Below are 6,401 nucleotides of genomic sequence, written 5' to 3'. Positions count from 1 at the left end.
ACCCATCAATGACAGTCTTGATTTATAGCTGACTCAGACTAACATCCTGGAAAAAAAAAAGGAAAGGCGACAGAAACTTGACACTTGTTGAGAGCTAGGTATTATTATCCTTATAAGTGTGGAAATACAGACATGGAACAGTTACATGATCTGTCCAGTTCACAGAGCTGATAAGGCTTTCCTTTTCATTCTTTTTTTTTTTTTTTTTTTTTTTTTTTTTTTTTTTTTTTTGAGATGAAGTCTTGTTCTGTTGCCCATGCTGGAGTGCAATGGTGCAAACTCGGGTCATTGCAACCTCCACCTCCTGGATTCAAGCGATTCTCCTGCCTCAGCCTCCCGAGTAGCTGGGACTACAGGCTGAGCCACCATGCCCAGCTAATTTTTTGTATTTTTAGTAGAGACGGGGTTTCACCATTTTGACCAGGCTGGTCTCAAACTCTTGACCTCAGATGATCCACCCGCCTTGGCCTCCCAAAGTGCTGGGATTACAGGCATGAGCCACCATGCCCAGCCTTCATTCTTTTCTTAAATCAGCTTTATGGAGGTACAATTTACATACAATAAAATTTGCCAAACTTTAGTATGTAATTTGCTACATTTTAACAAATGTGGACAGCTTTGTGGCCAGCACTGGAATCATGATATGAAACATTTTCATCACCCCTAAAAGATCCCTCATTTACAGTCAATCCCTTTTTTCCATCCCAGCCCTGCCAGCCACGGATCCACTTTCTGTGGCTATCATTTTGTTTCTAGAATTTCATATGAATGGAATCTTACAGTATGTGATCTTCTGTGTCTGACAGATTCACCCATGTTGTTACGTATATGTGTACTTCATTCTTGTTTTTAATTGCTGATGAGCATTTTATGACTTGTTTCATTCACAAGTTGATGGACATTTGGGTTATTTCCAGTTTTTACCTATCACAAATAAAGCTGCTATGAATGTTCCTGTACAAGTTTATGTGAATACATGTTTTCATTTCTCTTGGGTAAACATTTAGGTGTAGGATGGCTGGGCTATATAGGTGGTGTATATTGAAATATATGAGAAGTTGCCAAACTGTTTTCCAAAGTGAGTATATCATTGTGCATTCCCAACAGCTATCTATGGGAGTTCCAGTGGCTCCACATCCTTGCCAACACCATCAGTCTTTTTCATTTTAGCCATTTTAGTGGATATGTAGACATATTTCATTGTGATTTCAAATTGTATTTTCTTTTTCTTTTTTCTTTCTTTTTTTTTTTTTTGAGACAGGATCTTTCTCTGTCTCCCAGTCTAGAGTGCAGTGGTGTGATCACAGCTCACTGATGCCTAAACCTCCTGGGCTCAAGCTATCCTCCCACCTCAGCCTACCATGCAGTTGGGACTACAGATGTGTGCACACCACCATGCCCAGCTAATTTCTTTGATTTTTGTTTGTTTGTTTGTTTTAGTAAAGACAAGGTCTCATTATGTTGCCCAGGCTAGTCTTGAACTCCTGGACTCAAGCTTTCCTCCCACCTTGGTCTCTCAAAGTGCTAGGATTACAGGCATGAGCCACTGCATGCAACCTGATTTCCTTTTTCCTTTCTTTCTTTTTTCTTTTTTTGAGACGAAGTCTCGCTGTGTCACCCAGGCTGGAGTGCAGTGGCACTATCTTGGCTCACTGCAACCTCCGTCTCCCGGGTTCAAACAATTCTCTTGTCTCATCCTGCCGAGTAGCTGGGATTACAGGTGCGTACCACCATGCCCCGCTAATTTTTGGCAGAGATGGGGTTTCTCCATTTTGGCCAGGCTGATCTCGAACTCCTGACCTCAGGTGATCTGCCTGCCTCAGCTTCCCAAAGTGCTGGGATTATAGGTGTGAGCCACCATGCCCGGCCATGATTTGTATTTTCTTAATGATGAATGATGTTGATTTCCTTAGCCATTTGTATATTTTCTTTGGTGAAATGTCTATTCAAATATTTCACCTCCTCCCCGACACTTAAAGTGTTTTAAATTTTTTAAAATTAGTTTGTTTGGCTTCTTATTACCGAGTTGTAATAGTTCTTCATATATTCAGAATACAACTCCTTTAACAGATACATATTTTGCAAATATTTTCTCCCATTCTATGGCTTGCTTTTTTCTTTTCTTAACAGTGTACTTTTATTTTGAAATAAGGTCTCACCCTGTTGCCCAGGCAGGCTGGAGTGCAGTGGCATGATCTTAGCTCACAGCAGCCTCAAATTCCTGTGCTCAAGCCATCCTCCCACCTCAGCCTCCCAAGTAGCTAGAACTACAGGCACATGCTATCTTGCCCAGCTATTTTTTTTCTGTAGAGATTGGGGTCTTGCTATACTGCCCAGGCCGGCTTGAACTCCTGGGCTCAAATGATCCTCCTGCCTCAGCCTCCCAAAGTGCTGGAATTACAGGCATGAGCCACTGTGCCCAGCCAACAGTGTACTTTGAAGAGCAAAAGTTTTAAATTTTGATGATGACCCATTTATCGATTGCTTTTTATGAATTGTGCTTTTAGAGTCATTTGTATTAACTACATTTTCTTATTTTTGATATTGTTGATGCTCTGACATCTGAGACCTTGCTGAGCCAAGAGGGGCTGCCCCTCCCAGGTGGGGTAAGCTAATTCCCAGAGATAGCAAAGGACATGCCTGCAAGCATGCCTTCCATATGCAAACCAATCAATCCAGAGCTCATCCCCCAGCCACTTCCCTTAGTGGGTTCCCACACTCTGGGCCACTATCTACCTGCCCTAGTCACCCCAGAACCTGGTACCAGACAACTAGGGACAGTCCCTGTGACCCAGAGCCACCAAATTGTTCAAACTGCCCAATACTAACCCTGACTAGCCTGCTTATATTGCATCATCTATTTCTTCCCATGAAAACCATGATAAAGGCTTCTGCCCCCAGTTCCCATCACCCCAGCCTGCTGTCTTACCTGAGTACTTCTCCCTGTGGCCCTGCATGGAGTGCCATGCCTCCTGTCTCTAGGGACTGAGTATAACAAAAACCTTTTCCTTTATAACAATTATTTTCATATCTGCATGTCTTACCATACCCAATTAAAACAAATCTCAAATACAATTAAAACTCACTTCTGAGAAATCTTTGCCTAACCCAACCTCACAAAGATTTTCTACATGTTTTCTTCTAGAACAGAGGTCACCAAGCTATGGCCTGTGGGCCAGTGGCTTGTTTTTCTAAATAAGGTTTTACTGGATTATGGCCATACCCTTCATTTTTGTAATGTTTATGGCTGCTTTTGTGCTATGACAGAGTTAAGTAGTCATGACAGAGACCACATGGCCCATAAGCTTAAACATCTGCTACCTCGCCCGTTAAGAAAAAGTAAGATGACCTCTGTTTTAAAAATATTATAGTTTTAGTTCTTACATTTAGGTCTGAGACCCTTTCTGAGTTAAACATTTTTATGATGTGAAGTAAAAGTTAAGGATATTTTTGTGTATGAACATCCACTTCATCCACAAAGCAGCAAAGTTTCTTTTTCAAAAAAGACCATCTTTCCATGTTGAATTATGTTGGCCGTCATCAAAAATTAATTGACCATGTAGCTGTTTCTCAACTTTTTATTCTGTTCCATTGATCTTCGTGTCTATTCTTCTACCAATACCACCCTGTCACATCTATTGTATCTTTCTAGTAAATCTTAAAATTGGGTAACATAAGCTCTCCATTTCCAGTTTCTGGAAAAATTTGTGTAGAATTTGTTGTAAATAAATTTTTGGTGCTGCAAAAGAAATAGCACTCAAACATAAATTTAATTTTCTCAGCAAGGCAATTTTACTTCTATAGAAGGGTGCGACTTGCAGATGGAGCAATGGCCAGAGCACACCTGAACAAGGGAGGGGAAGGGGTTCTTATTCCTGACGCAGGTAGCCCCTACTGATGCGTCGTTCCCGTATTGGCTAGGGTTGGACTGCACAGTCTAAGCTAATTCCGATTGGCTACTTTAAAGAGAGCAGGGCTATGAACCAGAGTGGTGGGGTGAGTAGTTTGGTGGGAAGGGTGGTTACAGAACAGGTGACTCAGGATGATTCAGGTCAGAGCAGGTGACCAGGGGTGACTCAGAATGGAGCAGGTGACCAGGGGAATAGATGTTAACTACTGATTAGAACAGTTGGAAAAGGTTGTTTAGTGAAGCTAGGGCTGAGGAGAACGAGGAAGTTCAACTTTAAAATGGAGAACAAAGAACTGAACACACTGACATACTGATTCTTTGAAGAGAAATTTAGAACTCACTGTATTCAACAAATTATTATTTTTGCTTTTAAGTGTCTGTGGAATTCACCGGTGATCCACCTGCCTCAGCCTCCCAAAGTGCTGGGATTACAGGCGTGAGCCATTGTGCCCGGCCAAGAACAGCCTTCCATTTCTACCTTGCCTGTAGCCTCCCAAACCAAAATACGGGTCTCAACACCTGGTCCTTGATCTCCTTGACTCTCGTTGGACCCAAGAAGTATGGCTTCTCTCCCCTTTCCTCTGGTGGATGGCCCTGGACACAACCCACCTCACACTAACAGAGACAGAGGGGTGGTCCAAGGGAAGTGAGTGAGAAGTTACCTGCAGAAGAGGGAACTTTTGAGAGAAGGAACCAGGTAGCTGTGAGGCCCTTGAAAACAGAAGGCTGTCAAGGCAGATTTGAAGGGAGAATATATGTGAATTAGCAAGTGCAGGAGATAGAGAGAGCACTAACTATTAGAAAGAAATGAAAATAGGGCCAGGCGCGGTGGCTCACACTTGTAATCCCAGCACTTTGGGAGGCTGAGGCAAGTGTATCACTTGAGGTCAGGAGTTCGAGTCCAGCCTGGCCAACATGGCGAAACCTCCCCACCATCTCTACTAAAAATACAAAAATTAGCTGGGTGTGATGGTGTGCACATGTAATCCCAACTACTTGGGAGGCTGAGGCAGGAGAATCTCTTGAACCCGGGAGGCGGAGGCTGCAGTGAGTCAAGATTGTGCCACTGCACTCCAGCCTGGGCAAAAGAATGAGACTCCATCAGAAAGGAAGAAAGGAAGGGAAGGGAAAAGAAGGGAAGGAAGAAGGGAAAGGAAGAAGGGAAGGAAGAAGGGAAAGGAAGAAAGGAAGGGAAGGAAGGAAGGGAAGGAAGGAAGGAAAGGAAGGGAAGGAGGGAAGGGAAGGAAGGAAGGAAGAAAGGAAGGAGAAACTAGGAATAGGGAGAGGATAAAGAAATTTTAATTTTTGAAAAAGCTGTGTTAAGCTAATCAAGTCACATGAGATCATGCAGAGATGTGGCTACCATAGTATCTAAAGAAAAGGACTCTGAGGCAGGCAGCCTGCCTGGGTTCAAATCCTGCCTCCCCCACTTATTCACTGTGCAATCTTGGGCAGTTTCCTCATTTGTGATGGTTGTTGTAAGGATCAAGTTATTGCACGTAAAGTACTTAAAACAACTCCTGGCCCATTAAGCACAAGAGACCTGTGTTTTGTTCTTGTACCATCTTCCTCCTCATCATTATGTACCTATACATTAACTAACCTGGATTTTACTGGCATTTCAAGATTTCCTTGCACAGTGCTAAAAGTCACTGTTCAAATTGTGCTGACAATCTGTGCACTCTTATCAGAATATGGGCAAGAAGTTGGACAGAGTTGCCCTACTAGAGAAAGTGGGTATATAGGGAGCATCTTTTACATATTTGCATTGGGGCTGTCTTTCATCACAATGGGAGCAGCATTTGACAGGCAGTAGGGTGGATGAGGTGCAGCTCCACACTAACCAGCTGAGCCATGTGAGCAAATATTGAGCACATCAACCCCATTCATCATCAGGCTTTTTTTTTTTTTTTTTTTTTTTGAGACTGAGTCTCACTCTATTGTCCAGGCTGGAGTGCAGTGGCACTATCTCAGCTCACTGCAGCTTCTACTTCCTGCTTTCAAGTGATTCTCGTGCCTCAGCCTCTCAAGTAGCTGGGAATACAGGTGCACACCACCATGCCCGGCTAATGTTTTTGTATTTTCAGTAGAGACAGGGTTTCATCATGTTGGACAGGCTGGTCTTGAACTCCTGACCTCTGGTGATCCACCCGCCTTGGCCTCCTAAAGTGCTGGGATTACAGGCATGAGCCACCGAGCCCAGCCATCAGGCTCCCTCTAACACATGTTTACATTTAATCATTCGATTTGCATAAATCTAGCTTCTTGCCTGCCCTAGACATGTGCGGCTTTGTTGCAAAGCTAGACATGCTTTAAAATTAATTTGAAATGCATGTAACTTTTGCTATCCCAAAGATGGTAATATAGCTGCATAGCATTCCTAAGGACCTCCAACACTTCCTTCCTTCCCGAACAGAGCATTTAACTCTCTTCTCAAACTACCGACTGTCTGGGGCGGTGTGCCTTGATGCCCCGGGGGAAGCTCCGTGGA

This window comes from Pan troglodytes, chromosome 1, assembly GCF_028858775.2.
Source record: "Pan troglodytes isolate AG18354 chromosome 1, NHGRI_mPanTro3-v2.0_pri, whole genome shotgun sequence".
Taxonomy (NCBI): domain Eukaryota; kingdom Metazoa; phylum Chordata; class Mammalia; order Primates; family Hominidae; genus Pan; species Pan troglodytes.
The sequence above is the reverse complement of the archived record's forward strand: the minus strand, read 5'-3'. Positions refer to the sequence as shown.